Source organism: Pelophylax lessonae (assembly GCF_965119305.1).
Source record: "Pelophylax lessonae genome assembly, chromosome: 1".
In the NCBI taxonomy this organism is placed as follows: Eukaryota; Metazoa; Chordata; class Amphibia; order Anura; family Ranidae; genus Pelophylax; species Pelophylax lessonae.
Window position 1 is genome coordinate 126,059,238 of NC_138768.1, and position 25,267 is coordinate 126,084,504.

Sequence of the window (25,267 nt, forward strand, 5' to 3'; positions counted from 1 at the left end):
TATTTGGATGCAGTTTTTTGTGAGATTTGCCTGATGTACGGTGCATATGTGGTTAATACCAAGAGTGCAAGAGTGCAAATAAAAATCCTGTGCTCACTCCAATAGACAGTGATATGAAAGCAATGGTACTACAAAGGCAAAAAAAAACTCTGCCAGAATGAATACATATACGGATGCACCGTACTTTGATGAGTAAATAAACTTAAAGTATAACTATAGACAAACCTTTTTTTTTTATTTTGAATAGAGCAAGGGAGGGTTATGATCCCTGTCGGATTTTTTTCACCATCTTTGTCCAATTGCAGAGATTTCTCTTCACTTCCTGTCCCTTAGCCAAACAGGAAGTGAGAGGAAATCCCTGCAAATTAGGGGAATTCATTGGGGACCCCCAGGTCATCAGAACTAGTGTCCCTATTGGAAGATTTCCCCATGTTTTTTTGAGAAAACCCAAAATTTGGGATTTTCTTTTATTTTCTCTTTTAATGATAATGGTAAACAGGACAAACAGAGAGGATGGATCTTCTTAATGGAGACACAGGCAGGAATAAAAACTGACAAGTGTTCTACTCCCTCTCCCCTCTATTCAAAACTAAAAAAAATACTTGACTTTAGTTATACTTTAAGTGTTTAAACATGTACAAAAAGAACAAAAAAATAAAAAATACCAAGATATAATACTTAGAGTATAGTTGGAAAATCTACTGAGCTGGGACAGAACCAGCTCTTGAGGGAGTCTATTCCACATTTTCACAGCTCTAACTGTGAGGAAGCCTTTCCGTATCTGGAGATTACATCTCTTTTCCTCCTGACGGAAAGTATGGAGGGAAGAGTGATTTTTATTATAATCAGCTGCTGGCTACCCTTTATTATTGCTCAGCTTTCAGGTAGTGGCTTCCAGTTCTAAGTTCTGTCACACACCCCCTTGCATCCCTCAGTGTAGACAGGAAAGGGTGTGACAGTGCTCTGACATTCGAGCCAAAAGTACATATAGTGAACTTGGTGTTGAGTAATTCACTTTAAGGTCATCACAGAGGACAAGGGGGCACTCTTTACATTAGAGGAAAATAGATTTTGTCTCCAAATACAGAAAGGTTTCTTCACAGTAAGAGCTGTGAAAATGTGGAATAGACTCTCTCCAGAAGTGGTTCTGGCTAGCTCAGTAGATTGCTTTATAAAAGACCTGGATTCTTTCTTAGGTGTACATAATATAACTGGATACTAACATTTATAGGTAAAGTTGATCCAGGGAATATCCGATGGTCTCTCGGGGGATCAGGAAGGAATGATTTCCCCTGCTGTAGTAAATTGTATCATGCTTTGCTGGGGTTTTTCGCCTTCCCCTGGATCAACTGTGGGTATTGGATTGTGTATATGGGATTGTATGGGTGTGTTTATTTTTTGTTTTTTTATTGGTTAAGCTAGATGGTCTTTTTTCAACCCGACTAACCATGTAACCATGCAACTATGTAACTATGCATAAAAAGCTACCTGGGTGTTTGGTGGCTCCTGAAGAGTCTGTAAAGTTATAGAAAGGTTTGTATAGTATGTTATTATCATTTTATGTCAGGTATGGCTTCTTTCCTTCAGGTTTATATTGTCTTTCTATTTTTTCTTGCACAATGCTGAAAGAACAGCATGCAGGCAGCTGATGTGTTAACAAAGATAGGCACTGTACTCTTTGATTATTCAATACACTGAGTGTATAAAAAACCATCTAAGATGTGGACAAACAATTAGTTTTGAGTTATTTATCTGGAGTTTGTATGGTTTAGAAAAACTCCATCTTCCCGGCTGATGCTGTCCTAATGCATTTAACTTGAGCCATCAGCTATGATTAAACACCTGCTGTTGTGGGGAAACAAAGCACACTAATCCAATATGTATTTCTGACATCTTAAATATCACCCAGTCCCCTGACATCAGGCACAGCTTTTCCGCGGGATGGAATTCCACAGCATATTTTTCTAATTTATGGATGGACAATAAATCAAAATTAAGCCTTGGGCAATGAAATATACATCAGTGCGGAATGAACTGACTGCAAACTAGGGCACACAACAGCCAAGGGAAGCAGCTCGGAGGCATTAATGGAGCCTAAACACTGCACTGCTAGAAACTTATTGGAGTGGAAGGAGAGAAAAACAAACAGGAAAATGTCATCTATTTATACAATTTTGTGCCTATGTAAATATTATTTTCTTGGTTATGTTGTAAGATTACACATTTTTGAAACAAATCATTTATAATGATCAGGGTTTATTTGCAAATCATTATTAAAGTGCACGTTATTCATGGTAAAGGCATACATTTATTCGACTGAACCACTGTACAGCATCAATTTTCTAAAAACAAATGACATCACTGTGACCTAGTCAGCTCAATTTTTTTGTCAACCTAAAGCAAACGTCCGGCAAATAGTGGACAAGCTAAAGCCCTGTACACACGTACTGATTGTCGGCCGTAAATATTCGGCCGACGACCGATCGGCCGATTTTAGGCTTGTTAGTATGATGCTTACGACAGCCGACAGCGCATTTTCGGCCGAACAGAATCTGTCGTGCAGGCATTAAAATTTTTGTTGGCCAACACCAGAACGGCCGATTGTTCGCCAGTCAGTACAGAATTCGGCCGACAGACAGCCGATTAGCAAGACTGGGCATGCTCAGAAAAGAAAAAAGACAAGGAAAGTTAACCATCACATGACATCACTTCTGCAGTCGGCTGTTGTTGGCCAACAAAATTCGTGTGCAGTCTTTTGCAGTTTTCAACAGACACGACAGCCCTGGACAAAAGACGGCCGATCGTTCGGCCGACGATCGGTACGTGTGTACGGGGCTTTAGTTTTATAATGAGCAAAATCTGGAGATTGGTTGAAAAGTCTCCCAACATAATGTAAGATTTCATGTTGACCTCACCCATAACAATACCTTATGTGTATACATCAGTCGACCACTTCAGGAAATATAATAGGTATATGAATTCTATTATTTTTATTAAAACGATCGGTACGTGTGTATGGGGCTTTAGTTTTATAATGAGCAAAATCTGGAGATTGGTTGAAAAGTCTCCCAACATGATGTAAGATTTCATGTTGACCTCAACCATAACAATACCTTATGTGTATACATCAGTCGACCACTTCAGGAAATATAATAGGTATATGAATTCTGTATTATTTTTATTAAAAATTAGTAAACTACAGTATTTATATTGTGTGCCATGCATGATGTCCATCAAAAAAAAAAAGAGAAACCATTAAAACCTGGGTTGAGACTCAGCTCTAAGATCTAAATATAAGTTTCAGTAAGGCCCCTTTCACACGGGCATTCCTTATGTCCGTATATCACCCCATCGGGTAATATACAGACATAATGCATGTCAATGAGATTGCGGATGTCAGCGGATGACCATCCGCTGACATCCGATTTGCATCCTTTCAGTTCTGTTCCGTTTTTTGGAACAGAACAGAACCCTATTTTTTCTTACGGAAAACGGAAAGGACGCAAAATCGGATGTCAGCGGGGTCATCCGCTGACATCCGCAATCCCATAGACATACATTATGTCCGTATATCATCCGCAAACGGATGTGATGATATGCGGACATACGGACCGGGTGACACAAATGTCATCCGTGTCCGTGAAATAAAAAAAAAAAGTGCCGGAGCGGATCGCAATACGGTCCGCTCCGTGTGAAAGGGGCCTATCTCATATTATACCATCCAGCAAAAACACTCATGTAGTATAAAAACATTTAACCTTTATTGAAAAACAAAAAACACAATATAAAATGTTTTTGACTAAAACCATGAAGACATACAGTAAAAACATGCAACACAGACCCGCCCTCTTTTTTCTCTCAATTATTGCTGTATAGAAGCCATTTACGTACTATATATACACACTGATATTATAATCTTCTCTATTAAAAAAAAAAATGATAAGTAAGTATTGTATGTAAATAGGATGCAAAATGGAGACGTGTAAGTTCCAAGTATCCTTAGATGCTGTTCATAAACTCTTTGAAGGATGTCAACAATAAGCAGATTCAGTTTGCTTAGAATCCAGATATCACAGTTACCCTTGTATAAGATCCTCTACTCTGTAAAACAACATGGCAGATATGAGTGTCTGGAGGAGGATGAATGTATAAACCACCAATTATCACCAAAAATAATTCAGGAACTCTTTGAGATATCACTTTTGAGGATTGCATTTCCAAGCTGGCAGTGCTCCTCGAAACCTCCTTCACACTTAGATAGAGCACTTTAAAGGATTTATCATAGGACCCACAAAAGAAAGAAGGTTCTCAATGTTTTTTTAATTTCCGAATCTCCCTTGACTGAGATGGAAACAGTATAGGCTTATTTGATTTTGATTTTTTTTTTTGGTTTTAGAAACTTTGGATAGATCCATGACTCACTGTTTTGTAAGCCTGTGCCAGAGTTCTGGCTGTTGTGCTGATTATTGTGATTTCTCCTGATCTGATTGAAAGTAAAGAAAGAAGGTTCATAAAATGTGTGAAAAAGATGTCCAATAAATGCATCCAAGTAAAGATGACAACCAAGGCTTGCGGTCAGATCTGAATCCATATTAGCCATAACATCCATAAATAATAAAAATATACTTATCAGTCCCAGCTTGAATCATCCATGCTCAAAAAGGGAAAGGCTGAATCATGAAGGCCTGACCAGTTAAAACCAGCCTCCATGACTCCTCTAGGCCTATGTGTGAGTGTTAGACTGGGACCTTGAGGATTTCTTTCTTTCTTTTGATTCATCAACTACATCAACCAATTAGAATGTATCCTTCATTGGGCTGACTACATTAAACCTAAACCTGATTGGCTGTAGTTTGAGCATCTCAACCGATCTTTCTGCTTCCTTATTAATGGGATTCTGTTAGGGCTCATTCCACGGGCGAATCATTAAATCAGTGTGCGAAATTTAAAAGTGGGCCCTAAGCACTGTTTAAAAAAATAAAATGTGGTGCTTGTAGCGTGCCGCGGTATAATGTGGGCATGGTATAAATTGCGCTAAATATTGGGCATTGCTGAAAGGGGTTGTAGTTTAATAGAGTCTGAGATGACTTACATTACAGAATGTGGTAATGTTAAGCAGGGAATGTTCAGTGCAGAGTGGACAGCAGTGGGTAGTATGTGCAGAATACTATGGAGTATATGGTGGTGAGTAGTATGTGCAGGAGGGGAGTGCGAAGTGTATGGCAGTGGGTAGAATAAGCAGGGGAGGAGTGCGTAGTGTACAGTGGTTCATAGTATTTGCAGGATGGTGTCAGTAGTTTTTTATTTTTATTATTATTTGTTTACAATTTTGTTTTTTAATATTTTTTTCAATAAAAAAATGCTTTTTGGGGACCAGTGGATAGTGTCAGTAGGGCAGTGGATGGTGTCAGTAGAACAGTGTCAGAATGTTTCTATTTTTATTATTTTTTACAATGATTTGGGGAGGGGGGGGGGACAGAAAAAGGGATTGAGGACAGAGATTCCCCAGTCCCTTTCTCTGCACTACACAGCTGCACTGAATATGAATGAACAGGAGACAGAGACTCCTGTTCATTCATAAACTGAAGCAGAGTAAGCACAGTTTACTCTGCTCAGGTACCAAAGGACACAGGAGTGATTGGAAGCGATCGCTCACTATGTCCAATCGAGAAAAGGTAGGGGCTGTTAAATAACATATTTACTGGCCCCTTCCTCCGCTCTCCATCCCACAGCAGCAGGTGGGAGAGGAGAGTAGGGAAGTCGGCTTTGGGGGGAAGCGCGGGGGGGCTCGAGGATGAGCAAATGGGGGGGCAGAAGAGGAGGACAAGGGGTCAGAGGAGGAGGACACAGAGGGGGGCCAGAGAAGGAGGACACGGGGACGATCAGTGTGGTGGTGGGAACAGCTGCAAGCACCCATCTCCCTGTAAAGCTTTTCAGCTGACAGCCGCGGGAGGGAGAGGAGAAGCGGCTGTCAGATGCCTCATTTAAAGTTATACAGGGAGATCGGTGCTTGTAACTGTCCCCCCCCCCCGCTGCACTGATCATCCCCCACTGTCGACCAGGGATGATCATCAATGGGTGCAGTGTGGGTCACAGTGGGCCCCCCCTCTCGGGGCCTGTGTTATGGTAGCCACATATGGCTCATTCATATATGTGGCTACTATTGCCACACCTAAAAAAAGTGATCTGCAGTGGATACCTTTTCAGAGGGCGTTTGACAGGAGATAAGGAAGCAACATATTGACTTATTGGTGACACACCTGTTTAAACCCTCAAAAGTTTTAGCGTGCCACATTCACATTTGTAGAGGAACTGCCTGCTGAATGTAACATGCCTTTTCATTTTTGCCATGGCTGTGATGCAAAGCTGCCACACTTGTACATCCCTCAGAAAATGCATTTCTGTGTTTAAGAGGCCTGCCAGGGGGAGGTAAAACTGCAGCTCAACTGCCTGCTTTTACTGCCTCGTGTGCTCCTATGTGGACAAGCCCTGAAAGCACAACACTTGTGTCATACCATCCCCTGGCTCATATAAGCAATCTAGTATTAGAGTTATAGGTTCAGTGTTATACCTCTGTTTTTGCAGGGTGCCAATGGTTTTCAATGAAGTAAAGCCAAAGTATCAACATGGCAGCCAGAGAACTAACATTTTCAGAAGTAGCGGTAAGCAATAGGAGTCCATACATCTCACATGTTCCATTCATGTTCCATAGACCTGTCACAGTGGAGCTGTCCAAGTGCTGAACTGATGGATAGTTTTTGAAAGGGGGATAAATTGAGATAAACAGCTAAATACAGATATAATACATAATGGGATTTATTGTATTTCTGCTCATCAAGGTCTGAGATTTACACAGATCTGCTGCGCAGCACAACCCTATCTGACAGGGGAGGAGATCTGATTGTTTACTACTGCACTTACAGGTCTTATCCCCCGACCAGTATATGGACAGTGAAAGGAGAAGCAGCTTGATGAGCTCAAGTCAGATGAGACAATTAATTATATACTAAACCTCCTGCATTTATTTGTGCATTTTGCAAGAAAACTTGCTTAATTATTTGGATTCTTTTCAGTGCAATATAGTCATATCAGGTGAATGAAAAGGGAAGATTGTCTCTGCCGAGATCCAGATTCCAGGAGTTATTTATCTAAAAGTTTTTTACACTATGTAGAGGCTCTTTTCCTCTTGCTTTACATGAACCACCATACTGAACATCTGGTTATGTGTATCCAATGGAAGGTGTCCCCAATTTATATTGAGGCTGTTTGGAAGATAGCCTTGTTTTCCAAGGAGATTGATTATACAAGCACTAAATCAAGGTGGTCATGGAAAGTTGGTAAGCATGTACCCCATTATCACTTTGGGTGACGGTGTCTAGTGGTGGCACTTTACAATAACAGAAAGGAACAATCTTTCACCTGTGAGCACAACCTGGGTGGGAATTTTTTAGTTCACCTATTATCTGTTCTTTTCACAATTTATATATTATTACATATTTATTTTTATTTATGCACTGTGAATACGTTATTGTTTGCTTATGTGTAGCGCAACACGTTTTAATATGAAAGTATATACATAAGAAGGGATATCTTTTTTTGTGTTTGCTGCTTTATTCACAATTTTTTGTTGTCTTGTTTTGTGTGCGGATTTTACATATAAGTTATGCATCTAAAACTGGTTAACAGGAAGCCAAATCTGACTGGCCGTTCAGGATTGAAAATATATATGTTTTTCGACTAGTGATAACAATTTAGTATTGTGTTAAAGGCACATTTCACCTTTTGCAAATAAATAAATAAATAATAAATAAATAAATAAGAAAATGCACCCACTAAAAAATTATTACTTTTTTGCATTCAAGCCTGCAATGTTTTTCAACTGCAATGAGTAGATCTCAGGTGCAATGCACAGGCTTCTGCAAATTGTTCCTCTAGCCAAAGGTCTGTACCAAGGTATGGACCTTCAGTTAGAGGGCAGGAGGAGGTACAGTATCAATGGACTACAAGTACGGTGACATCACCACATTTGTTCTCATTGAGAACTACAAGTCCCTTTGCCACAGTGGTCTCTGGGGATCTGTGAATGGATGCTGCAGCTGTGCGGTTGGAGCCATGCACAGTCGTGCCAAATTCGAAAAATGAACAAAACCTGTGGGTGTAACATGAAAGATGGCTGTAAAGGTAGATTTAGCTTTTAAATATTGTAGGTACCTTTAAAAGATTATTGGGCTGAAAGTTGTGAAATGATGGATGGCAATATAAAAAATGCTAAATGCTAGGTCAGATTTCCACTTCCACCCAATGACTGCTAATTGGTTGCTATGGGTTACTGCAGATTGATTATTTTATTGGTCATACTAAATAAGGAAATATTTAAAAATTGCAATGTAAAGAGTAACGACGTTCATTATGAAGGAAACCTTTAGTAACTAAGCCTTTTAGTTTACTCTTAAGAACAGTTAATAGATTGATTCCTGATTGGTTGTTTAAACAAAATACCCACTTTGTTTTATTTATAATATTTACACATTTATCATTAATTGGTTCTTTTTCTTTGCAGCATTTTGTATAAATAATTGGTTGTTCTCCTTATTAACATCATCTTTGGGCTTCGAAGTGGAGATTTTTTTAAAAACAGTTATTTCCACATTACCAATTTTTTATATAAATGGTATAGTAGACACTTCCAATCAGTTACATAGAGACGAAAAATTCTAAAGCGAATGTTTTGTATGATTATTGTGGCATGCATTATGCTTTTCTTGATTTGTGTTTGCTTCCAGCGAAGTATCAAATGGCTGTAGATCAATGAAGCCCACAGAATTGCCTTATTCCACCTCTTAGAGGTTCTTTCCGTTAATTGGGGGTATAGAGATTGGAAATGAAATGACCTTGGCTCATCTTTGAATTGAAAGCATACATTCTACTCTGTATTATTCTAACAAAGGCCATGGAGAATATCACAGGATATGATGCTAATTGCTTCATGGGCTTTAGTTAACGTATTATAAGAAAAAAATGTACCCAGTGACTTGTTTTATTCGATGTATTAGTGTTTTGCTGTCTATGAATATTGGCTTGGCTACCTGTAACCCCATTTCTCTCCCTTTACTTCAAATCTTTGTGAGATCTTCTAAACTCAGTCATGCCCCTATAATATTATCAATTGCCTTTTTACAAAATTATGACAGCTGGTCCTGTAAAAGAGGACATATATGAAGCAATCATGTGTATCTGTACATATAAATAAATTGAAATATAGAGTTAAAATTTTCTATGTCATGATTAAAGACAACATGGCTGTATAGAGACCTATGCAGCATCTCAGCGCAGATGTGGTAATACTTGTAAGCAATCAATTCTGAATAAATCTGTTAGGACACCATTAGAGGGAACTTGTCAGAATAGAAAAATGGGAACTGTCATTTCTCAGTTTTTTTTGAAAGGTAGTAGATTTTGGGTGTCATATTTATCCTTTCCTCGCTACTTTATCCGTCACTGACTTGGAACAAGCATATGCATGAAATATAGTCTATATATTTTTTTAGCTCACCAACTTATTGGGCCAGATTTAAGGAAATTCACAAGAGCAAAGAGATATCAGTATGAAGATACCTGGTATGATTGGTTTGCAGGTACACATGGATACATAAATATCGCAGTAAACCCTTCATTCCCCACTACTCCCTAGATTTTTTTTTCCCCACCCAAAGCTCTACAAATACTCAATACCAGGACGCAGACCAAAACTTATTAGGATCTGGGAAAATAAAAAAAATGTTTTATTTATATTAATATATCAAACATAAATCCTGGAACCCCTGACCATGTGCAGATGAGAATACTATATATATATATATACATATATATATATATATATACACATCTATATACATATATATACACATACACACAATATCTCACAAAAGTGAATACACCCCTCACATTTTTGTAAATAGTTTATTATACCTTTTCATGTGACAACACTAACAAAATTACACTTTGCTACAATGTAAAGTAGTGAGTGTACAGCTTGTATAATAGTGTATATTTGCTGTCCCCTCAAAATAATGCAACGCACAGCCATTAAGGTGTAAACCGCTGGCAACAAAAGTGAGTACACCCCTAACTGAAAATGTCTAAATTGGGCCCAATTAGCCATTTTCCCTCCCCGGTGTCATGTGACTCGTTAGTGTTACAAGGTCTCAGGTGTGAATGGGGAGCAGGTGTGTTAAATTTGGTGTTATCGCTCTCACTCTCTCATACTGGTCACTGGAAGTTCAACATGGCACCTCATGGCAAAGAACTATCTGAGGATCTGAAAAAAGAATTATTGCTCCACATAAAGATGACCTAGGCTATAAGAAGATTGCCAAGATCCTGAAACTGAGCTGCAGCATGGTGCCAAACCCATATAGTGGTTTAACAGGACAGGTTCCACTCAGAACAGGCCTTGTCATGGTCGACCAAAGAAGTTGAGTGCATGTGCTCAGCCTCATATCCAGAGGTTGTCTTTGGGAAATAGACGTATGAGTGATGCTAGCATTGCTGCAGAGGTTAAAGGGGTGTGGGGGGGGGGGTCAGCCTGTCAGTGCTCAGACCATACACCGCACACTGCATCAAATTAGTCTGCATTGCTGTCGTCCCAGAAGGAAGCCTTTTCTAAAGATGATGCACATGAAAGCCCGCAAACAGTTTGCTAAAGACAAGCAGACTAAGGACATGGATTACTGGAACCATGTCCTGTGGTCTTATGAGACCAAGTCCAAGATAAACTTATTTGGTTCAGATGGTGTCAAGCGTGTGTGGCGGCAACCGGGTGAGGAATACAAAGACAAGTGTGTCTTGCCTACAGTCAAGCATGGTGGTGGGAGTGTCATGGTCTGGGGCTGCATGAGTGCTGCTGGCACTGGGAAGGTACAGTTCATTGAGGGAACCATGAATAACAACATGAACTGTAACATACTGAGGCAGAGCATGATCCCATCCCATTGGAGACTGGGCCGCAGGGCAGTACTCCAACATGATAACGACTCCAAACACACCTCCAAGACGACCACTGCCTTGCTAAAGAAGCTGAGGGTAAAAGTGATGGACTGGCCAAGCATGTATCCAGAACTAAATCCTATTGAGCATCTGTGAGGCATCCTCAAATGGAAGTTGGAGGAGCGCAAGGTTTCGAACATCTACCAGCTCCGTGATACCGGAAGAGGACTACAGTGGCAAGATGTGAAGCTCTGGTGAACTCCAAGCCCAAGAGGGTTAAAGCAGTGCTGGAAAATAATGATGGCCACACAAAATATTGACATTTTGGACTAAATTTGGACACTTTCACTTAGGGGTGTACTCACTTTTGTTGCCAGCGGTTTAGACATTAATGGCTGTGTGTTGAGTTATTTTGAGGAGACAACAAATTTACACTGTTATACAAGCTGTACACTCACTATTTTACATTGTAGCAAAGTGTCATTTCTTTAATGTTATCACACGAAAAGATATAATAAAATATTTACAAAAATATTGGAACGCCTGCCTTTACATATACATGAACTTTAATGACATTCCAGTCTTAGTCCGTAGGGTTCTATATTGAGTTGGCCCACCCTTTAGAGCTATAACATCTTCAACTCTTCTGGGAAGGCTGGCCACAAGGTTTAGGAGTGTGTCTATGGGAATGTTTGACCATTCTTCCATAAGAGCCTTTGTGAGGTCAGGCACTGATGTTGGCCGAGAACGCCTGGCTCGCAGTCTGCCCTCTAATTCATCCCAAAGGTGTTCTATTGGGTTGAGGTCATGACTCTGTCCAGCCCAGTCGAGTTCCTCTACCCCAAACTTGCTCATCCATGTCTTTATGAAACAATGCAGTCCCACCGCGGGTTGTGTGAATGGACCCTAAGTAGTTTACAGGCAGTCCCCGGGTTACAAACAAGATTGGTTCTGGAGGTTTGTTTTTAAATTGAATTTGTATGTACATTTTGTAAGTGTAACTCCAGCCAAAAAAAAATATTTTCAAGTTTTTTGGATAGCATAGGGAAGGGATACCACCCCTGTAATGTTTGTTTTGCTGTTTCTGTCTCTGTTTAGAAGATTTTACCTCACTTTCTGTCCCTGTGACAATTGGATTTAGAACATTTTGAGTTGTTATGGAAACAAGGATTGGTAATAAAACTTTAGTGGAGACACATTTTTCCCATGATAGCTCTTCCAGGAGGGAATTTCTCATCCTAGGGGTAGATTTCCTCTCACTTCCTGTTGTCTCTCTCCATTTGTAGAATGAGAGTCGTATGTAAGTTGGATGTATGTAACTCAGGGACTGCCTGTATTTATTTTATATAAAAATATGATATACATGCATTTTAAATGGCCAAATAAAAAAATAATCTTTCAGAAATCCAGGCACAAATGCAGGTTAAAGTGGCGATGCTCAGGTAGGTGTCTTACCAAGAAAGGCAAGACTTGACACGTGTGCCTATGACCCGGAGTAATCTTGAATCAACAGATGGATGTGGCACTGTATAAAATCACTTCAGACAAACAGAAGCCTTCATTAACACACTTCTTGATGACCTGTGTTTGATCAGTCACATCTCTTGCTTTTATCAGGTCATACATGGTCAGCGTTTATTTAATAAAATAATTCCAAGAGCAGAAATCGTACACAAAGTTCACTTATTCATAGCAGATAGTCATTTCAGAATACTAGAATTAGAGCAGTTGAAGTATAAGTAAACCCGGTCACTAAATTCTTAATGTTAATTTCATTTCAAAAGTCATTTTCTTTGTCTTGAAATCTGCAGCTTTTATTAAAAGGATACATTTTGGTCCAACCAGTAAAACACTTCCTGTTATAAGATGCCAACTTGGGATAGTAGGCAGGATATTCTAATAGTAAAAATGTTTTAATATTTAAACCTTAATGTATTCAATAAATAATACCATAAATGTATTTTAAATAAATAAAGCAGACACCATATTGGAAATAAGTTGGTCGCGGCCGTTTATTATTGGTTTAAAATTTAAACTCATATTTATTCAGAAACAATATTAACCACTTGCCGACCGCCGCAAGTACATATACTGCGGCGGTCAGCCCCGGCCAGGCAAAGTGACACACCGGTACGTCACTAGCCTGTCACTCGCTTGTGAGCCAAAAACGGGCGCCCGGCTCGTTCCCTAACAAGTCAGTGCGTGTGACTCGCGATCGTTCGCCGGGAAGGGAGAAAGGCAGGCGGCTTTGTTTACAATGTAAACAAAGCCGCCTGTCATTATCCCCTGTGTAAAAATGGAGATCAGACGGTTCTACTATGTAGGACCGTTGATCTCTGTTCTTACACCAGTAGCCATGTCCAATCACAGTTAGAAACACGCCCCTAGGACACACTTAACCCCTCCCTCTCCAATACAGTTAACTCCTTCCCTGCCAGTGTCATTTTTACAGTAACAGTGCATATGTATAGCACTGATTACTGTAGTAATGTCACTGGTAACCCCAAAAGTGTCAAAAATGTCAGTCAAGGGTCCGATCTGTCCGCCGCAATTTCGCAGTCCCGCAAAAAAAATTGCATATCGTCGCCATTACTCATTAAAAAAAAAAACAACAAAAGTGACAAAAATCTTTCCCTTTGTTAGTAAACGCGATAACTTTTGCGCAAACCAATAAAAATACGCTTTTTGCGATTTTTTTTTTACCAAACATATGTAGCATAAAACAAATTGGCTGAAAATGTTAAAAAATTTTGATTTTTACATTTTTTTTGGGGAATTTCATATAAAAAAATGTGAAAAATATTGTTATTTTTGCAAAATTTACGCTCTTTTTTTGTTTATAGCGCATGATCAAAAAATCGCACAGGTGATCAAATATCACCCAAAGAAAGCTCTGTTTGTGGGAAAAAAAGGACGTCAAATTTGTTTAGGTACAGCGTCGCACGACCGCGCAATTGTCCGTTAAAGTCACGCAGTGCCGAATCGCAAAATACCCCCTGGTCAGGAAGGGGGTAAAATCTTCCGGGGCTTAAGTGGTTAAAAAACACTTAAAAACAGCCCAGCCACTATGGCTCAGGATGCATCAATAAATAAAATTCAGCAATTTTAAAACTCCCAACTTTTAATAAATATAACACTAGTCTCCCTTCCACAAAGGTGAACCACCACATAAAAAACAGCCGCGACATAAGGGAGGGGGGATGGGGAACACCACAACTTGATGCCTTCTGAGGCGAATGAGCCCCATGGAACGGAACCCTCTTTTTGTAGGCCCCCTAGCCCGTTCTAGAAGCTTCCTCAGACGTCACATGTCCCTGCAGGTGCAGGCCAGTCACCTGCACATACACGTAACCCCTCAACCCACAGACTACCTCAGGCTGCTCTTCCTGCCCTTTTCCCTGAGGAAAAAATAAGGGAAAATCCCACCTAAACCTGACAGGAAAAAAAAAAAAACTAGCTCCATTCTTCCCGCAACTTCTCCCATGAGGAAAAGGGGGCATATAGAAATGCCTACCCTTTCCCTGTCATTCTGTCCATGTGTTCCCTGTTGTGTTCTATGATGTTACATGGGATTCCAATGAAAACAAGTAAGTTATTTTTTTTAAATGGCAATATTTTATGATACACATGTTCATGATATCTAATGTCATTTACTGTACATAGGGTTTGTATCTACTTTGAGAGTGGACTAGATATGAAATACTGCTCCTAGAAGATCCTCATTGTTGTCCGCACTGCCTTATTCAATAAGCACACTACAAATGCTTAAAACGATTTCTGATTGGTTGTTAGAGTTTCCTGTAAATCATTGTGCTTTACACTATGTCATTAAATAAACCCATATGTCATTTCTTTGTTGCTTGATTTACTACATATTTAGGCAGGATTGCAGGGGGGAGTTGGTTACATGATAAAACAACATCCATCTGTATTTTCCACAATAAAGATTACCACAGCTACTAATAACCCATTAAGTGAATGAAGTGTTGATCTGTTTTATAAAGTGTCGCCGTGGTGAGAAAGCCCTCATTAAGCTAACAAGGACAAAGAAAAATGGCTGTTTAAAAAGCAGTAGCATGAAATAAACGTGTGCCTGTACCATTTCATAAATACACACATCAAAACGGGGTTTGTTATAGAAGTAATCATTGAAAATCAGCTCATTAATGAAGCTAATATCTGACTGAGCTTAATGAGTTATTAGGTTTCCAACACTGGCGACCATTGATAAGCTAAACTAGATCAGTTATCTGTAGACAGATTTTCATTTCAGCAACATGATTTCATTAATATTGTAAATATTTAATTATGAGGTGAGAAAATGAGTGGAGTGGCTCAAGGTGTCTGGAAGAGCATCCAATTATTCCATCTCCTATGATAAAAGCAAACACTGGCTTCTCTGGATACTGACTGCCATTTTTACGATATGATATGAAGGGGTTAAGGGATGCAACAAGTTGATTGCAAACCCCTTAGTGCACCCTGGGGGCAGATCTATTCCCACCATAAAGCAAGTTGTGTATCTGAATACATCTCTTCTTTTTGCTCCAGCACTGGTACTTTCAGAGTAGGGTTCCTTACACCGAGAACTAGCCTAAATACAGAAGCTTAAAATCCTGTTCTTAACGCATGTTGTTAGACAGGTCAATTCGGTTGGTCGCTGGGTGGTTGGTAAGTTTGAGCTTGCAAATCCCTTCGTATTTGTTTGACATACAGTGCCCTTGCAGTGCTCCTTGCTACAAAGACCAGTTATAGGTGGGGGCAGTGGCCACTTGTGGTATTTTAAATATTGAGCCAGGCAACGCACTGACACCTTTGTTGCCATAGTGCAATGTGCTGGGTGTTCAGTGTGCCCCTGTACCATTAAGGAGGGGTGGGCTCCTTCAAGGCTCACCTATCCATTACCCTTTCATTATGCATGCGCTTCCATTGTGGAGACTCTCAATAGTTAGAGTTAGAATACAGAAAACAGGGTGCTTTGGTGGGGCCTGTAGCTTATGCATGTATTCGCAGATGTGTGCAGACTAATCCCCTGTTCTTAACGTTATTGTTAGACAGGTCAATTTGGTTGGTCGCTGGCTGGTTGGTAAGTTTGAGCTTGGAAATCCCTTTGTATTTGTTTGACATATGTCACCCTTCCAGAGCTCCTTGCTACAAAGGCCAGTTATAGGTGAGGCAGTGGCCACTTGTTAGAATTTTGAATACATTGGTCAGGCAAAGCACTGACACCTTTGCTGCCATAGTGCTATATGCTGGGTGTTGAGTGTGACCCTGTGCCTTTAAGGAGGAGTCGGCTCCTTCCAGGCTCACCTGTCCCCTACCTATTCATTATAAATGCATGTGCTTCTATTGTGGAGACTCTCATTTGTTAGAGTTAGGACTACAGAAAACAAGGATGCCTTGGGGGGGCCTGTAGCTTACGCATGAATTTGCAAATGTGTGCAGACTTAAACCCTGGTATTAACGCATATTGTTAGACAGGTCAATTTGGTTGGTTGCTGGCTATTTGGTAAGCTTAAGCTTGGAAGTCTCTTTGTATTTGTTTGACATAAATACAGAAGCTGCCGAATGTATTTCCTAAGTTAAAGAAACCCCTATAGCACAAAATTTAGGATACAAAATTTAAAATACAAAATTGTCCAATAAAGTAAAAAAAAACAAAACTGCAGGACTAAGAGTCTTACAGAGTGAATGATGGTCAATGTCAACCCACCTAATGTGAGCATAGGACCTCAAGGTTGTACTATTCAACTACAGTAAAGTCAGGTCTCTAGACTAGTGTAAATTTCAGGAAGGAATGAGCAGAAATACAAATGTTTTAGAAGGTAACACAACTCCTATATACCATGTATTTACCAGATGATAATTGATGTAATTGTAACAAAATTGAAACACCACACCACTGCTTTGTCTGCCAAACAATCTGCTGCTAGGGCCTGTGCTTGTATTTAACATTGGAAAAAATACAGTCGTAGGTCCAGTTCACTTCTGGTTTGTTCACATTGTTGCCAGTCAAGCCCTGATGAAGGGGGCGATTGGATCCCGAAATGCTTAGCTACTTTTTTGGTTTGTACCCCTGACTTTAATGGCATAAAGTTGTATCTGAATCTCTTAGCAGTGGTGTGGTGCTTCAATTCCAATTCTCGTTACATTACTCCATCCCTTTGTTGACACTGATAAGTATTACGTTGTCACAGAAAAGATGCCCCATTTGGATTTTCTGTACTAGTATTTCCTGCACCATCAGACACAAGCTGCCTATGAGTACATTCTCCCTTGGTACATGACAAGCAGCTACATAGGTTTGACCAACTGCACAATCCCCTGGTTTGCTGCAGAAACATAAAGGTTGTAGCTCGACCACCTGGATATCCACCAGGCCTTACCTAGTGGTGCATTTGTTTTATTACGAATTCATTTTTTGGACAAAATTCGGCATATTGGGATGCTCCCGAATGAACGAAAGACTCTTTTGATAAATGCGTTCCAAAACAAATTGTCAGAAAGAACAAAAACCCGAAAATACAAAAATCCGAAAGAACAAAAAACTATTCAGCCTATAAGTTTAACAAATAAATTACAATCGGATAATTTTGTTTTTGTATTTTCGTTCTTTCCGACTATTCGTTACTGCTGAATATAAAGAAATAATTGATGAACGTATTTAATGTTCGTCCTTCTTTTGGATATATACCGATTAATTTGATTTTTGGATGGGCGCTGATAGTGTTTTATCTCTGGCCAATGAGGTTATCCCTTATTCCCTTGTGTGTTTTTGTGTGTCAGACTGCATTCCATCCAGAGTCTAGACAGGGTGTGGTGGGCCAGTGGCACTGTTTTGTTGGATTTGTTGATTACGAATACAACCACCAATGTCCGAATGAGCTAAAGGTCTGAGCTTGAGTAACGAATACCGTATCTAAACAAATGGAACGTAATGAATATGAATATGCATCTGAACTTACGAATTATCCGAAGTAACGAATGTCACATCTAAAGGAATGAAATGGGATGAATAGGAATGCATCCGAAGTAACGAATCCCGCATCTAAACGAATGGAACGGAACGAATACGAATGCACCTGAAGTTACGAATGATCTAAAGTAACGAATGCCTGTCATGACTAATAATACTAATAATAATAAAAAGAAAAAAAAAAAAAAATTTATGAAATTAAATGAAAACAAAACTAAACAAATTTTTCAGTAGTGTACATGTCTACCTTGTGGATGAATCGCCTCTGAGAATTAGGCCAAAAGCTGGACCAAAATCGATAGGCCTACATTCAACTAAAATCAGTGATTATTTTAAAATATAATGGGCACTGCTTTTTTAGGGTATGCTTTACTAGTCATTTGGGTCTGATTACCCATGGAAACAATCATTATGCTTGGTTTACATAGGAATGTTGAAAGTATTCTCACATGAATACAAAAAAGTAGAACTTCTTCACTGCATTAGTAGAACTTCACTGGGCTGAACTCAAAGCCTCTCATCCTTATTCTACTTAACCACACTAGATACTAACCTACTACAGTATATAGATTGAGCCAATTATAATCCACTGGTGATTGAAAATGAAGATTGTGTCACCTCAGTTGCACTCATACTCTAATGTTTGCTACCCTAAATCCTAGCACCCTTTCATCTTAAATAATTTACCAGGAATTGTGTATTTCATGTTGTGCTAGTGTGCACCGACAAAAATGTTAGAGCTCTTGCACACTGGTGTTACTGTTTACCATCCTCTGCAATGGATTGCTGTTCAGAGGGTGGTATAGCAGCAGCTGTCTTTGTTTTACTTTTTTTTTTTTTCTTGCTGAATGTCTCAGTTTACATTGCATGGCTGCATTGCTACTGCAAGTCAAGCTGAACTCGTTGGGATTGAGCCTAACACTTTGTAACTGGATTTTGGATTTCCTGGCTGATAGGCAGCAGAGGGTAAAATTTGGAGATTGTTACTCATTAAAGCTGTCTCTTAGTAAGGGGTACAACAAGGAAGTGTGCTTAGCCCCTTTTTGTTTACTTTATACACTTATGATTGTGTTTCCTGTTTTGAGATGGACTCTGTGCTAAAATTTGCAGCCGACACCACAGTAGTGGGGAAAATAAGGGATGGCAATGAGTCTGCTTATCGCCAGGACATTGAAAATCTAGTTGGTTGGTACAGAGAGAACATCTTACAATTAAATGTAGCTAAGATGAAGGAAATTATTATTGATTTTAGAAAAGTATGAAAAGTTAGCTATGAGCTGGTGATTGATGGGATGGTGGTTGGGAGGGTAGAGGAGTTTCCCTTCTTGGGAGCAATGGTTAGGGAAGATCTGATGTGGACAGGGCACATATCCCATCTGATGGGAAAGACTCATCAAACGCTCCACTTTTCGAAGAAGCTATGGAGGCCTGAGAGGATCCCCATTAATTGCTATAAAGCTGTGTTAACATCCCATTTCTCTGTAGCAAGAGTCATGCATGGTCCATGACAAAATTGCTTTGCAAAAGGTTATAACTACGGTACAAAAGATTATTGTAGGACTGAGTATTGCGGATCGGGGTGAGGAGAGGTGCCTCCAGGGATCGATTAATATTTTGGAAGATATTCCAAAAATGATCTGTTTACCTTCTGGTAGGTAGTATAGAAGTATTTTCTCCTGTACCTTAAGGTTGCAGAATAGCTTCTTTCCTCAATCCATATGGCTCTTGAATGCTCAAGGTGTTTTGGTACAGTCTGATTGGAGTTATCTATTTATTATGGTATGTGTGTTGTTTTAATTTAGGTGTTTTTATGTTTATTGTGGAATTTACTTTTAATGTGAAAGATCTACAACTGTGTTTTTTATTTTATGATATGTTATGATTGTTGTAAAATGATAAATAAATTCTCGGACTCTAATTCTGGCTCGCGGTTGTGTTGCAGCCCTATTGGTCTCAATGGGCAAGTTTGACAGGCGGCACTCTGCAGAGTTAAAAATGCTACGGGTGTAAAGGAAAGCACTATGCCCCCCTCATATGCACAGCCCTGTCGGGATGTAATGTTACTATTCCGTTGGGTGGCAAAACTGAGGCTCAGTGTAATCTGTACTGAAAATATAGCTTTGGTAAACAAAGACTGTGAGATGTCCCAGATTGCTGCTTTTAACTCTCATTGGGTTCTCTGTTTTCATATAATGTATGGTTTGGGGTCTTTAGTGAACGTTCAAGTCTATAATGTACATTTTGTTATGGCATGCGAAGAATGAAAATATTGGCAAAGCCATGTACGCCACAACATGGGAATTGACTTCTTGTAGCAAAGGGTAAATAGTTGACCATAACAAACAGAATGCAGACATTCAAATGACCCTTTTCTATGCCAAGGCAAGTGCAGTTTTCCTTTCATTTCATTATGAAGGGTAAGCAGTGTGAGCATGAAGCAAGCCCCCCTTAATTTAGAACAGTATTAATAAGAAAATAGAGTAGGCACTGGTTTACAAGACATTTAAAACCATATGTATAGATTAATTAAATGAATGTGAGGGAGGAGGGGAACTCAGAAAATAACAATGCTGCAGCGTATACATGGAAAGATTTTTCATTTTGTTTCGCTTCAGCTCTGCCCCTGCAACAGAGGATCTAATCAATCTGCCGGCTATTAAGTTTGTTAATTGATAATGCATACTAATTAGGCTGAGCGCAGTTACTTAAGAGACTTTGCTAAGGTGATTGTAGGCACAAGTCCAAATGGAGTTTAAAGTATTCTGTGTGAGGTTAAAATCCATCAACCAGAATAGATGGATTTTATATTATAGCAGAAGGCACAACATACTCATAAGTATTAAATGTATGGGACTATTAGCCATTGTTCTGCTGAAACACTGCTGAACGATGAAATTGCAGAGATGTTCAATGAAAACTACAACTCAAATGTCTCTGCATTGTTTCAGGAATTGCTTGTTAGCAGAGTAAATATTAATATTACCTTTTCATATAACGATTGTTCAATTACATATTTATACTAGTGAACCATGTAGGCATATTACCTTAAAAAACAGTACCCTTCACAAAATGCTATTTAAGTCTATCACAGACTCAAAGTGGTGTTGTGTTTGATGATGTTACAATAATCTTAAATCTGGTTACAGCTCAAATCCAATTTAACAGTATTATAAGCAGGAATAACATACCACTGAGCTGAACATAGCCCTAAAGTGGTTAACGTTCCTTTTTTTTAAAAATAATTTAAATAACAAACATGTTATTAGTAAAACAAGAAATCAATACAGTTCCTAGATTTCATAGGAGCTGGATATTAAAGTGTCTCTATACTATAATAAGTGCCAAACAGTCCCATGAAGTAAGTAGTGATGATGAAGATGGTGTGTAAGAATACCAAGAGTACAGATCTCTCACTTCAGTTGATCACTCAAAGTGCTCCATCATTCCCCTACGTGAGTTAGACTCACCGGATAACTTTCACATATAAATAATCTGCAAACTTTGCTTGTATTAAATCACATGTTCAGATGCTCCATCCAGCACATTGGTGTTACTTCATAGTCCAAAAACTTCCCATTCCATAGTCCCTCAAATGTCAGAAAAGAAAACTCCAATAGTGCATTACAGGAGGTCTTGGGTTACAAACAAGATAGGGACTGTAGGTTTGTTCTTAAGTTGAATTTGTTTGTAAGTCAGAACAGGTACAATGTTTTAAGTTTAGCTCCAGCTAAAATAATAATTTTTACGTTTTTCTGGATAGCATAGGGAAGGGTTAACACCCGTGTACCATTTGTTTTGCTGTCTGTACCCCCGTTCAGAAGATTTCACCTCACTTTATGTCCCTATGAAAACTGTATTTTGAAAATTTTAGGTTGTTGTGGAAACAAGGATTAGTGATATAAAGCTTCAGTGGAGACACCTTTTTCCATGAGAACTCTTGCTGGAGTGAATTTCCCTTCCTAAGGCTAGATTTCTCCTCAATTCCTGTTGTCTGTCTCTGTTTGTAAGTAGGCATTGTTTGTAAGTTGGATGTTTGTAACCCGGGGACAGTCTGTATCTTACAAATATTTTTAAAATGTATTGTTCAAAATGCTACTCACAAAAGTATTAAAAACAAAGGCACATCATGTGTTATATCCATATAATGGTCCTCTATGCCTGACTGCCCCCGCGTCCCCCTCAGTGTCCTGGTATTCCAGAGTCTCACCCAGCTCCTCCGCAAGTTCGGGACTCAGCATCACTTCCAGGATGACCTGTGACATCAATTCCGGCCGCCAAGTTGCTGTGAGCTGACGCATTACTATACTACATGCAAGGAAAATTTTAAAAAATAGTATTTTTGTTTGAATGAAGTTTCAATTAATTTGCTAAGCTAAGAAAAAATTCCCTTGCAACAGCCTATTTGCCCTTAAAGGGATTGTAAAGGCAGAAGTTTTTTTTATCCTAATGCATTCTATGCATTAAGATAAAAAAAAACCTTCTGTGTGCAGCAGCCCCCCCTTAGCCCCTCTAATACTTACCTGAGCCCATCTCTATCCAGCGATGTTGCAGGAGTGTCTCAGCTGCCCGGGACTCCCCTCCTCATTGGTCGGCAAGTTGGAGCTTTGGGCAGAACACGGGAACTCCCCTCCTCATTGTCTGAGACAGCAGCATGGCGTGATTGGCTCCCACTGCTGTCAATAAAAGTCAGTCAGCCAATCAGGAGAGAGAGGGGGCGGGGCCGGCTCGCAGCTCTGTGTCTGAACAGACACAGGGAGCTGGGACATGGCTCAGGTGCCCCCATAGCAGGCTGCTTGCTGTGGGGGCACTCGTCAGGAGGGAGGGGCTTGGAGCACAGAAGAGGGACCTGAGAAGAGGAAGATCCGGGCCACTCTATGCAAAACCCACTGCACAGAACAGTATAACATGTTTGTTTTTTTTTTTTTTTTTTTTTTTAGACTGAGACTTTACAATCAGTTTAATAAATGAATCACATAAACTCAGCTAATCTAGCTGGTGTGATAGAGGACTAATAAATCGCAATCAATATCAGAAATCATAAGTGTTTTATGAGCCTGTGGTGGCCAGCACTCTCCTGTATGCAGTGGCATGCTGGGGAAGCAGGCTTAGGGTGGCCATCACCAACAGACCCAAAAAACTGATTTGCAAGGTCAGTGCTGTTGTTGAATTGGAATTGGAGTCTTTGACAACAGTGTTGGAGAGGAGAATGTTGTTCAAGGTATGTTCAATCTTGGAAAACTCCTCCCACCCTCTCCACAATAGGCTGGTCAGTCTGCAGAGGACAATCAGTGACCGATTGTTACAACCACAATGCACCACAGAGCGACACAGGAAATTATTTTTGCCTGTGGCCATCAAGTTATTTAATCCTTATATTCTGTGAGTGCTGGATGTGAAGATTTAGTTCTGGTTTATGATCAGGGTTTGTGTTGTTTTTGTGGTATGTTGATGTTATGTTAATTATTATTTGAAGTAACGTTGGAGAGGGTGGTCTATGGTTTGCATTTTCTGTTATTTGAATCTGTGTTGTTTTATTCTATGTTGTATTTTAGTTGTATGGATGGTTTATTGGAGTGTAGTTTTAGCCCCCGTTCACACTGGGGGCGACCTGTCAGGCGACCTGGTCGCCTGACAGGTCGCCGTAGGTCGCCTGCCATACAGAAGCTATGGACCCGTTCTAATAGGAGCGACACAAGTCGCTCCGAGTTAGAAAAAGGGTCCGGAGCTTCTTTGGGGCGACACGGAGCGACCTGCATAGACTTCAATGTTATGAAGTCCGTGCCGGCCGCTCCGAGGTCGCGGTGCGAGCAGCGTGCCGCTACCTGTCTGGTCGCCCGTGGAAGTCGGATCGCCCCAGTGTGAATGGGGCCTTAATTTGTTTTATTTGGTGTTAGTGGCTATTATTGATAATTTTGTTGTGTCTTTGTATCTTGTTCTGTTCATTGTTGTGATCCTGTGCTGTCTTTGTTAAATGTGGTTGTGTCATAACAACTTCCCAATTTCCCTTTGAGATTAATAAGTATTCTGTATTCTGAATTTGTTGGTAGGTCAAAAAGTTCACCTTTTTGAGAGTTGTATGAAAAGTTAATCTCAGAGTAATCACATTTTATAGAAGTGTCTTGGTATTCTGAAGGGTCAGCTCACTGTAGGACTTACATTTCAATCACATGGAGTAAGGAGCGGTGGTAAAGTAAGTCCTGACTGGTTTCTATTTTTTGACCTAGAGCTTTGCAAAAGTTTGCTGCTTTGTTGTCCTTTTTCCGCTGTGAACTCACATCATGTTGTACTGGTATGTAACATAAGTGGTAAAAGTGGTCCACCAGTCAAAACAGTCACAGCAGATGTGTGGACAAGGAAAAAATAGGTTCCCATGGAACATCCAGTCCTCATTTGTTGTTTTTGCTTTTACCCTTTTTGGTGAGAAAAATCTGCATAGACCAGAGCAAAGCAGGGTTACATAATTATGCCTGTTATACGTAGAGTATTTATGTAGCGGACAGGGCATTTTATGCAATCAATTTAAATGACTAATATTGACTATGGGACTTTATTCTTCAAAGACTTTGGTATAAATATGACAATGGCTGATGCTTCTCTTTGATGTTAGATAAAAGATAATACTTGCCAAGAGACTTGAAGAAGCACAATAACAGCTAGCATAACCCAAACCACTTCACAAAATCATTCTATACCATGACATTCAGCAGATCGGATTCAATAAGAGCACAAATGACAACACTTTTATGAAAACTCTTTTAATCAGTTGCATAGTAATGAAGCTGGAGAGTTTGCTGAATGTACTCTATTGTTTGACCATTAAAACAACTTGAAATGGAGTCTGATCATGTATAATGAACAAAACGTAGCAGCCACGTCACTTAATATAGGTATCACCATGCTGTCTTTGCCGGAAGGGTAATTTAGAGACAGATTGGATCTGCTCTACATTTGCATTGCATCGACATGTGTCTTTCTTTAAATAACTATGCCTACCTACTGACCAACCTGCTTTGCTTCTACATTTTATAACCGTAAATCATAACTAAACCTCAAAAAACAAAAATGTAATATTTACTACCTTTTGATCTCTTGAATGAAGGTCATTAGAAATCCAAGAAAATACCTGTAGATTTTGTCAAATTGTGTAAACTGAAACTTTCTGTGCTCTCTGCCTGTGTAAATTCAATCAATTACATTATTGTCAGTTATCTCTGAAGACTATGGAACAATGCCCCTTTATGTTATGTAGATAAGAGAGAGATGGGGCTTTGTAGTTCTATCTCGTTTCCGTTGTCTTCATACAGT